The sequence below is a fragment of the Scaptodrosophila lebanonensis genome, unplaced genomic scaffold, assembly GCF_003285725.1.
Source record: "Scaptodrosophila lebanonensis strain 11010-0011.00,11010-0021.00 unplaced genomic scaffold, SlebRS2 tig00000101-arrow-pilon, whole genome shotgun sequence".
In the NCBI taxonomy this organism is placed as follows: Eukaryota; Metazoa; Arthropoda; class Insecta; order Diptera; family Drosophilidae; genus Scaptodrosophila; species Scaptodrosophila lebanonensis.
The window spans coordinates 4,232,219-4,244,297 of NW_022060569.1; the positions used below are offsets into that span (position 1 = coordinate 4,232,219).

Genomic DNA, 12,079 nt, shown 5'->3' on the forward strand with positions numbered 1-12,079 from the left:
TAGTCTCCTGGAATGGGCTGTCCTCCTCTTCTCCGGTCACCGGCCCAGAGGGGAATAGTACACCGACTATTTTTGCTAGTGCGTCTGGAGTTGAAGGCACATCGTATCGACCTGCGTTCATTTTTTTCACTACTGATTTGTACGCCTTTCCCCATGGATCGTGGTCTGCCGAATCGCATAGCTCCAGAAAGCAGTTCCTTTTACTACTGCGAATGGCTCGTTTCAGGGATCTTCTGCAATTTATAAAATCTGCACAGCAAAGATCGTGCAAATACGGCTCGATAAAGTCAAGCTCAACGTTTATACGAAGCGCTGAAGCGTTGTGTTGCCTGACCACTAACGCCGTTAATATTGAGCCTCCCAGCTAAGATGAGTTGGACGTCGAGGCAGATGACCCCACTGGGGAGCTGCGTGATGGCGTATCAATGGACTCCGCTTACTGGAAGGCTTTAAGGAGGTTGTACACGGAGCAGGAGCTTCTCGACGTCACTCTCTATATATATATATATATCTCCCTATCTCTCTCTCTCTATCTCTCTCTGTAACAAAAAACTATAGAGAATTGTTGTCCGCCTGATTTCCTCGCGGATAAAATCCTATTGTAGTATGCGCACATAAAGAGTACACACTGTACGCAGTGCATTTATACTAACACTCACTGTAACAATCTGTTGCAGTGGTTACAAAAACTAGAGACCTAAGCATATTTCAGGCACGACGTAACATGATCGGACTTATGCGCCCTAAGCGACATAAGTGCAGCGCCGGCGTCTTTATCATAATCACTTCGTTTCAGAGTGCACGAGTGGTTTCAACGTTTTCAAAGTGGTCGTCAGGACATAAATGACGATCAACATGTGGGCCAATCAAAATTCGTGATCACCGAAAATTCCATCGAAACTGTGCGTGAATTCATTAAAAATCAGCCGAAATCATCATTGAAATTGATGGAAATGGAATTGAACATTTCCAAAACATCGATTTATCGCATTTTGACCGAACATTTGGGCTTACGAAAGGTGTGTGCACGGTTTGTTCCGCACAAATTGACTGGCAACTAATTATTTGACCAAAAATCACATTTTAACCATTAACCACTCGCCCTATTCACCTGATATGGCACCGTGCGACTTCTACCTTTTCGGAAAAATGCAAGGAAGAAAAATGAAAGGAAATCGTTATGCAGACGTAGATGCCATTCAAAAGGCTTGCACCGGCATACTGGCGACCATACCGGCCAACGAGTTAAACACTCGTTCGACATGCTTTTGGATCATGCAAAAAGCTGTATTGGAGCAGAAGGAGACTATTTTGAATAAAATAAATTGATTTTGCGAAAAAACCATTTGTTCTGTTCTGTTCTGTTCCGTTCTGTTTTTTTTTTAAGGTCCTGTTTACTTTGGAACACACCTTGTATAATGGGGCCTAGTATTTGATGGGGCTCCACAAATCTTTACACTTTATTGGAGAGGGTCCTACATGAAAATTCGTTCTCGGACCACAAGTTTATTCAATTTAAGCTAGGGTATCACCGCTAGAATCCAATTAAGACAAGAGAGAACGCTACAGTCGAGCAAGCCTGACAGTAAAATAGCCTGTACTCTCCACAAAAAAAGGAAAATTAAAAAAAGAAAACATTAAAAACAAGATAGAACGCTACAGTCGAGCAAGCCCGACAGTAAAATAGCCTGTACTCTCCACAAAAAGGAAAAAATAAAAAAAATAAAAATTAAAAAAAATAAATTATTAAAAAAAAGAATGAATTAATTAATTAAAATTAATTAATTAAATTAAATTAGAATACATGTTTATGTTCAGTTTTAACAGCATACATTTACATCACGTACCTATGCGTGTTTATATGCGTGTATGTATGCAGCACAAAGTTGAACCAAAGCAGCAACAACAAGAACAGCTGCGGACAGCGCTGCCGACAGAGCTGCAGGCAGCGCATGAGCAGCGATTTTACTTATGGCTATAACTTTCTTCAGAATTGACCTATCATGATGAAACTTGTTATACAGACACATAATCACGGGATCTAGCTACCTAATTTTAGTTCGAAATTTTAAGAACTACGGGAGTTATGGAAAAAAACACGAATTGCTGGGGAGTTGGGGGTGTATCAGAATAAAAAAAATAAACTTGACCTGCCTAGGGCTTATGGGAATCTGGATACCGAGTTTGGTTATTCTAGCTCTAGTACATTCTGAGATCGTTGAGTTTGGGGCCAGGCCAAGTGACTTTTTAGAGCCGGCAAAACAAGCAATCAAGTTTCCATTATCTTCTTCTTCGATTAGGAAATGTAAGCGCACCCGGCGCCTCTAGGTTGGGAAAGTGCTAGCAAAAACTCCCTCATTTTCATTCTTATTAATCTTTAGACCTACTGATTAACTTCTAGGTTCTAGGTTGCTCTGATAGCAGTAGTTCAGACTTCTCCCCCAACAATGCAATTGGTAAACAGCATAGTAAACGAGAAGCGAATTTCCTGGGCTATCAAAACTTTTAAACCCTATGAATACCCCGGTTCGGACGTCATTGTCCCAATCCAACTTCAACGGTACAGTTAATTATGCCTTGGCTATAGGCGATGCTTAAGAGCAGCTAGCTAATCAACCATATTCCTAAGGTCTGGAGAGAGGTGAAGGCGGACACTGCCTCTCTCTCTGGTCTCTAAAATAGAGAACTCATTGATTATCAAAGCATACATGCTGGTCCCCTTTTTCGACATAGAGAGATTTCTTGGATCTGTTATCGACTTCTTCAGCCAGCTGCTCAGCAGCTGTGCAACCTACTGGAATCAGCTCTTTCAACACTCTCAAGGTTGGCATGACAATGTCGATTAGGAGTGAATTCCACAAAGAAGGAACTAGTACTTTATACAAGGAAGTACAAAATTAGTGGGGTGAGTCTCAAATCAGCTAAAATCAGCTGGGAGTCATCCTGGATAGGAAGCTTAAATGGATGGATAATATAGTTAATCGGGTTAAGAAGGCCACTAATGCACTTTATTCCTGCAAGAAATCTATTGGTACCAGATGAGGTTTCTCCCCTTGTGTGATTCATTGAATGTATTATACTATCATTAGACCAATCGCACTTTATGTGATCGTCGTTTGGGTGCCGGCGCTGGAGAGATCTTCTGCTGTTGCACTGCTCAGAAAGATGCTCAAATCACCAACTAAGAATTAGTGGAGAGGTACACAAAGCTCCAACTGATGCCTTAAATATACATAATGATCATTGCATCTTCTTTCCCTGGACATCATCGGGAAAGTACTGGCAACACCACGCCGAGAAAGCTCGGGCTGGAGAGATTCAGCCAATGAACAAGCTCGCATACTCCGTCTCCACCCAAAGGTCCCGACCTATGCGGACTATTGTATACCGAGAGTTCATTTTGATAAAGATTACACGGTCAGTATTCCTGCTAGAGAAAAATGTTTCTTACAAAGCAGACCCGACGCCATCAACGTCTTCACAGATGGCTGAAAATTAGACGGAAGAGTCAGAGGAGGCGTCTGGGATAAGAATACCCTTGCAGTGTATATCAGGCAGAAGTCATTGCGCTAATAGACAACTCCAGGGTCATTATTTGGACCGTTGCTTTTCCACTTGTTATTCTCTGTACATGAAAAGTACAAGAGTATATTAGGTTTGCGCGAGCTGAAAAATGTAACAATCAGAAGGAGGCGTGACAGACCCCACAAAGTATACATACATATTCTTGATCAGCGTGACAAGACGAGTCGATCTAGCCCTGTCTGTATGTCTGCCCGTCTGTCCGTATGAACACCTGGATCTCAGAGACTATAAGATATAGAGACATTAAATTTCGCACAAACTTATGTGTGTACGCTATACGAGTTTGTTTAATTTTTTGGTTTTCCCCTACACTTCCCCCTATGGGGAGTTTCCCGATTTTCAGATCGTATAATCACCTATATCTCGGAGACTATGAGACCTAGGGACACCAAATTTTATTCCAAGATGCCCTACGTGAATACGCAGATGTGTATTTTGGAATTGCCCCTTCTCCGCCACTCGTGGGAACGTAATATATATAAAATGAACACATCAACGCCAAATAAATAGGATACAAAAATAAGCAACAAAAACAACGGAGACCGTACCTCCCCGAAGGACGGAAGGAACTGATAATTCCGTAAAGAGAGGAGCTGTGAACCCAAGCTCCGGAGATATAAGGACGAAGCAGAGCCAAATCGGCAAGCCTAGTCGTCATGCTCAGACTTCCACTGCCAACCCAAAGGCTGTCCAGGGCATACTTCCCGGCAGTGAGCAAGGGATGCGCCCGAGGGAAAAGCAGTGGCTGTAAAGAGAGCAACCAACTTCACAAGAACAGATCCGGAAAGGCCGGATATAGCGAGCGACGCACAGCAGCTCGGATTCTTCGTCGGCTTGCTGATGCGCCAATAACGCAAGATGTCGAAGCAGGACTATGAGAAGGTCCAGGAGGACATTCGGTGGGCGAAGCTAGTGCTCCCCAATTTCGTATATGGACGAGGACCAGCAGAGATCTACAAAAAGACCTATGACGCAGGGAAAGTCCTGGTCTAAGTCCTTTGCGGAAGTGCCCAAAGACCGGAAGGTCGTAGGTGTCATTGATCGCGAGGTCTGCAGAGCAGTATAAACAGGCGATAAGCAGGGTGGGGGAAGTATATCCGAGAGCACAGCTCGTTGTGGTTGATGAGAAGGACATACCATCCCGCTCGAGAGCTAGAGCGTGGGTCCCGGCTAAGCCCGTGGAACCTGCGAAGATATTGGAGCTCATTCAGCTATTCAACCCAAAGTTCAATACCAAGGGCTGGAGAGTTTTGAAGACAGAAGCGACGAAAAGAGCGACTATGCAGGTCGTAATAATGCTCAATAACGTATGCATTGAGCAGCTGAACGCGGCGGAAGGTCGAGTCAACTACGGCTTTGATAATATCAAACTTAATGTTTACAAAACAGATACCGGAGCATTGACCAATGTGACCGATAACCTAAACACCATAGAGCCACCCAGTGAAGACGAGATGGACATCGACGTGGAACACCCCCCTGGGGATCTGCGAGACGACATATCGTTGGATTCCGATTGCGGAAATGCTCTGAGTCGGCTCTATACGGAGCGGGAACTTATCGGAGACAACAGTGGAGAGGCCGACGCTACACTCACGGAGGAGAGAGCGGACAAATCTGTTGATGCAGGTCCTCCAAGTCAACCTGCATCATAGTAAGGTAGCGAAAGCTGCCCTAATGCTTCATCTGGCAACAGGCGAAATAGACCTAGTCTTGATTTAAGAACCCTGGGTGAACAACAACTCAATCCGGGGCCTTGGATCACCAAGTTTCACCCTGTTCTCCACGAACGGTAAGGGTAGACATAGAACCTGTATTTTAGCGGAAAAAACAACTTAACGCTATTCTATTTCCCCAATTTAGCGATGGCGACCTCACGACGATCGGTCTAAGACTAGGGGACCAAACTGGGGAGACTAATTCGATAAGGATAGCATCCTACTATCTGGGGCACGACCACCAAGGTGACCCCCCCTCTAAGTTGCTAAGAGCCCTAGTCGGCAATAGCAGCAGAAGAAAAATAGGCACGATCCTGGGAGGCCAATGCTCACCATACCCAATGGGGGAGCAGTGATATTAACGAAAGAGGTGAGTCAGTATACGAATACATAATAAGTAGCAATTTGCTAATTTGTAACATAGGGAACGACCCCACCTTTGTCACTAAGAATCGTAGGGAGGTGTTAGACGTCACACTAGCGTCTGACTGCCTTGCTCACAGGGTTCTCGCCTGGAGGGTCCTAGATAAACCCTCATTCTCGGACCATAGACTCATCCAATTCAGGCTAGGGTATCAAGTCCCAGCCGTTATCAGAAGAAAACACCCGAGGAAGACCAATTGGGGGCATTATCTCAGATTGATTACCAAAAATCTACCCTCTCTGCATAACTCTGAACCCACTACGGGGGACAAGCTGGACAGGCTTGTAGACATCTTCACCAGAACGTACTCAGACTCGCTTAATAAAGCCTGTCCGAGCACGGTCTACAAAACCAAACGCAAACCACCTTGGTTGTCCACTGAGTTAGACAACCTTCGAGTTGAGTGCAGGAGGCAATTTAACGAAGCCAGGAGAAGGAACACAGAACCCAGCTGGGAATTATACAAGCGCAAACTCGCTACTTTCAAGTTGGCCATTAGAAAAGCCAAACGTGACTCTTGGGCCAACTTCTGCACGAACATTGAGTCCACATCCGCAGCTTCAAGACTGCGGAAGATGCTGGCCACGTCTTCCTCTCCGCCATCCTTTTTGCAAAGGGATGACGGCAGTTGGACAGACTCCGGCAGAGACTCGCTCGATCTTCTCATAAAAACGCATTTTCCGGGTTGTACTGATGTTATCAGCACAATCCCTACTCCTAGAACAGGGGAGATACCTAGGCTATATGATAGATGCTATCGTCACTGAACAGCGCATAAGCTGGACTATAAAAACATTCCAGCCCTATAAATCTCCTGGGCCAGACGACATCGTCCCGGCCCAACTCCAACACTCCCTGACGCACATCATGCCGTGGCTACTGACAATTCTCAGAAGCTGTCTAGGAATTAACCACATTCCAGCCAGATGGAAATAAGTTAGAGTGGTGTTCATCCCCAAAGAGGGAAAGGCATCACACCTCAAACCTAAAGATTTCAGGCCTATCAGCCTATCGTCTTTCCTATTAAAAACTCTGGAGAGATTTATAGAAATATACCTTAGGCAGACAATCAATCCGGTTCTAATGTCGAATTCGCAGCCCGCGTACAGCAAAGGCAGGTCCACGGATACGGCCCTCCACTCTCTGGTCTCTAAAATAGAGAACTCACTTTCGGCTAAGGAGTATTCACTAGTAGCCTTTCTGGACATCGAGGGCGCCTTCAACAATATACTACCCTCGGCAATCACCCAATCCATGGCGGATCTTGGGGTGGACGTCTTCCTAATCGACTTCATCAGCCAGCTGCTCACTAGCAGGGCTGTGAATGCCGAACTGGGTGGACAGTCCTGCAGAAAGTTTGTAAGCAGGGGCACTCCACAGGGTGGAGTCCTCTCCCCACTACTATGGTTGCTAACAGTCAACCAGTTGCTTCGGCGTATGGAGGCGGAAGGCCATACGGTCATAGCTTATGCCGATGATGTGGCCATAATATGCAACGGTAAATACCCGCAGACACTGTGTTACCTAATGAAGGCGGCACTATCGACGCTCTCGCAATGGGCGTCCCCTTGTGGTCTGGGAGTAAATCCCACAAAAACGGAGCTAGTACTCTTCACTAGAAAGTACAAGATTCCTGAACTTGAGGCACCCACTCTAAAGGGGGCCCCCCTTAAATTCAGTCGTACTGCTAAATATCTGAGAGTCATCCTGGATAGCAAATTGCACTGGAACGACAACATAACAGAGCGAGTGTTATAAGCACCAGTTGGGGGTTCTCACGAGGCATAGTACATTGGATTTACACCGCCATCGTCCGACCGATTCTGCTCTACGGGATCTTGGTGGCCTGCGCTAAATAAATCGACCGCCCTCACCCTACTCAGCAGGGTGCAGAGATCGGCGGAAGTGAGCATCAGCGGGGCGCTCCGAACTACACCAACAGAGGCCCTTAATATATTTCTTAATCTTCTCCCATTGGACATCGCTGGGAAAGAACTAGCCACGAACTCGGCCCTACGGCTGAGAGAAACCTCTGCTTGGAAGAGCTCAACAAGAGGACATGCCAGCATACTCCGTCTGCACCCGGGGGTTCCCACCTACACGGACTACTGCATACCCAAACTTATTTTTGAAAAAGAATACGTAGTCAAAATTCCCACTCGGACAGATTGGTAAACCCTCCCACACAGGAGAGACAACGCCATCAACTTCTACACGGATGGCTCCAAGCTAGATCAGAGAGTAGGTGGAGGCATCTACTCTCCGGACTTGGACATACGCTTGTCCTTTCGCCTCCCAGATCACTGCAGCGTCTACCAGGCGGAAGTCGCTGCAATACATGAGGTCGAAAGGCACCTAGCACCCAGTATGACAGGTGGCAGACCGATATTCATATACTCTGAAGCCAAGCGGCCCTTAAGGCGTTGGAATCCAATGTGGATAACTCCCAAGTCATCACTGACTGCCGCAAATCTCTTAATGAGATGGCCCAGCAAGTCAGTATAACCCTCACATGGGCACCGGGACATCGAGGGAAATTGCATTGCAGATGAGCTGGCAAGGAAGGGAACTACCGCATGCATCCCTTCAGACAGGGAAGGAACGGGCATGCTGTTAGCCTCCGTCCGGCTTCTGACAAGCAACCACGCGCGGTCTATGGCACAGTAACGCTGGGAGAACACCAACACATGTATTCGAGCAAAGCTCACCAGGCCAGTCCTTGACGCAAGAAGGACATACAAGCTTGTAAAACTGACGCGAACGGATATCTCATTGGTAGTGGGGGCGCTCACGGGTCATTGCCCGATTGGCAGGCACGCTGCGAGACTGGGAATCCCATATAATGACTTCTGCAGAAGCTGCAGAGACGAAGAGGATGTAGAGAGCGTAGAGCACCTCCTCTGCTACTGTCCGGCACTAAGCAGGCGTATCCTACTTACTCTAGGGAAACCCTTTCTAAACGATCTCTCTGAAGCAACCAACATGGAGTTCGTGAGTCTAATTAGATTCCCAAAAGACCACCGGGTGGCTAAGGGTAGACAAAGGAAGATTATATGGCATCACAATGGGCCTTATAGGCCTAAGTGGGAGGGTGAGCGCTATCACCCCGGCCATTGCAACCTAACCTAACCTATATATATTCTTGATCAGCATGACAAGACGAGTCGATCTATGTCTGCTTGTCCGTCTGTCAGTCTGTCTCTCTGTCCGTATGAACACCTGGATCTCAGAGACAATAAGAGCTAGAGACACCAAATTTTGCACAAAGATGCCTTATGTGTGTACGCTGTGCAATTTTGTTTAATTTTTTGGATTTCCCCCCCACTTTCCCCCTATGGGGGTTTTCCCGATTTTCCGTTCCTATAATCGCCTATATCTCGGAGACTCGAACTCAAACTTGGCAAATACCTCCATTTGGTTATTTTAAGTCCAAATGACAGTTTCATTGTGATAGGCCGATTTAACAGGAAGTTGTAGCCATATATGTACATAAGACCAAGTAGTGCCCGCAGCTGTTGTTGTTGTTACTGCTTTTCTCAGGCACACGAGACATACACAGACACACACAAATACACACATACACGCATAATTATTCTACACATATGTACAGAGTATTTCAAAGTCGGGATACCCGAATTTAGCTTCTCTACTTGTTTGGTCATACTCGAGTATTTACCCATACTCGGTATGATTATTTCATTTGGGTATTGTGACAAGCAACGAACACTCAGTTCGAATCAAAACTGCAAAAACTCAGAAGTGAGCGGTTGTGACCGAAACTACCAGCGCCAACCAGTCAGTTCGACTCACAACTGCAAAGACTCAGAATGAGCGGCGGTGACCGAAACTTTTTGCCTGCGTGCAAGAAATGATCGAACTTCGTATTTACATTGATGCCCGCATGACCGAAGTGACCAATGATATCGGCGGGTGCAAGTGCACTTGCATTTTCTATTATTTTTTCGGCTATTAGTGCAACAGTAACTTCGTATGCAAGTATGTAAATGCATATAAATTACAGAAACCAACAAAACGATTAGCGAAAAGAAATACCTTCCTTTTTATTTAAATTAAAAACAAGATAGAACGCTACAGTCGAGCCAGTCCGACAGTAAAATAGCCTGTACTCTCCACAAAAAAGAAAAATTATAAAAAAAATATTTTAAAAAAATATTAAAAAATATTAAACTATTTAAAAAATAATTTAATTAATTTATTAAATTAATTAAGAAAACTTATTTAATACATACATAGAAGACATCTTTATGTACAGTTTTGCATTTACATTACTTGTCTATGCTTGTTTATATACGTGTATACATATATAAGCAACAACAATAAGAGCTGCGGGAAGCGCTGCAAGCAGAGCATGGGCAGCGATTTTACTTATGGCTATAACTTTCTTCAGAATTGACCTATCATGATGAAACTTGGCATACGGACAGATAAACACTAACTGGACGTAACTACTAAAACTGATTTCAAATAAAACAAGAGTGAACGGTACAGTCGAGCAACCCCGACAGTGTAATACCCTGTACCCAGGTAAACTTCCGTCATCGAGTTATATGCGCCCACAGCAGCAGCAAAAAGAGGAAGAAGAAGAGCGAACTTGTTGCTGCAGTTTGGGGGGTTGTACTGGCGAGAATTTGTTTTGCTAATAACTTTTCTTAGAATTGACCGAATTTAATAATAATTGAACAACAGTAGACAATTATATATAAATTATGTGTGCAAAGTTTGGTTTATGTAGCATTTGAAATGTGGACGCTATTGACGAAATTCTGTAGCGGGGAAAGGGGGGGAAATTCCAATATATATATATACTTTATGGGGTCGGAGATGCTTCCTTCTGCATGTTACATACTTTGCACAAGCCTAATATACCCTTTTTACCCTACGGGTACAGGGTATAAAAATTTTTTAAAAATAAAATTTTAAAAAAAATGGAATTAATTAATTAAATTAATAAAGAAAATGTAATTAATACATACATAGAAGATATGTTTATGTACAGTTTTAACAGCATACATTTCCGTCATCGTGTCTATGCGTATTTATATGCGTGTATGTATGCAGCACAAAGTTTAACCAAAGCAGCAACAACAACAGCTGCGGGCTGCGCCGCAGGCAGAGCATGGGCAGCGATTTTATTTATGGCTATAACTGTCTTCAGAATTGACCCATTATAATGAAACTTGGCATAAATTTTTTACTATAATTGAATTATATTATTAATAATTTAATTTTTATTTTAATCTTGTTCCAAATTAATTAGTCATAATTGATTGTTGGAATTTTCCATTTCTGTAACACAAGCTCTGGATACTTAAAAATTATTTTCTACTTTTTAGTTCGGTTTGGCATTTAACCGCGTTTTTTTAGTTTTTTAAACTATAATTTATTTTCTTAATTTTTAGTCTTAAAGAGATGTCAAAAGTAATTATATAAATAATTCTGTAAGACTCATATTAGAACAAGTAAAAAAGCTAAAGTCGGGTGTCCCGACTTTGAAATACTCTGTACATATGTTTACAATAATTATAGAAAATAAAAAAAATTAAGAAAATAAAAAAAAAAATTTGATCGATTTTACCTCTCTCGGTATTCGAACTCACGTAAAGGGTGTATAATTGCACATTTACATAGCAATTGCGTCTGTGTGAGTGTATGTATGCCTATGCGCATCAATTCGTGTCTGTGTAAGCATTTTCGCAGTCAACCAAACAGCAACATCAACAACAGCCGCGGGCAGCGCTTGAGCAGCGCTGCAGCAGCGCTGCATCAGCAAATATATTTATGGCTATAACTTCTTGTTAAATCGGTCTATCATAATGAAATTTTGCATACGGACACATAATAACTAACTGGGGGTATTTCCAAAATTTTAGTTCGAAATTCCAAGAATTACGGGAGTTACGATTTGCGGGGTAGAGGGGGGAGGGAGGGGAATTCCAAAATATACATTTTCTGCGTATTCACATAAGGCATCTGGGACTAAAATTTGGTGTTCCTAGGTCTTATAGTCTCCGAGATATATGCGATTATACAAATGGAAAATCGGGAAAACCCCCATAAGGGGGAAGTGGGGGGGAAAATCAAAAAAATAAAACAAACTCGTATAGAATACACACATAACGCATCTTCGTGCAAAATTTGGTGTCTCTATCTCTTATAGTCTCTGAGATCCAGGTGTTCATACGGACGGACAGACGGACAGACAGACAGACAGGGCTAGATCGACTCGTCTCGTCATGCTGATCAAGAATATATATACTTTGTGGGGTCTGCCACGCCTCCTTCTGCCTGTTACACTTTTCAGCTCCCGCAAACCTAATATACTCTTGTACAT

At 43.7% G+C, this 12,079-nt stretch overlaps 1 protein-coding gene across 7 annotated transcripts in view; it reads right to left on the reverse strand.

Annotated features, from left to right (window-relative positions):
* Positions 1 to 12,079, reverse strand: part of LOC115628070 (synaptic vesicle glycoprotein 2C-like) — a 124,728-nt gene that overhangs the window by 7,926 nt on the left and 104,723 nt on the right. The window lies entirely within an intron of this gene.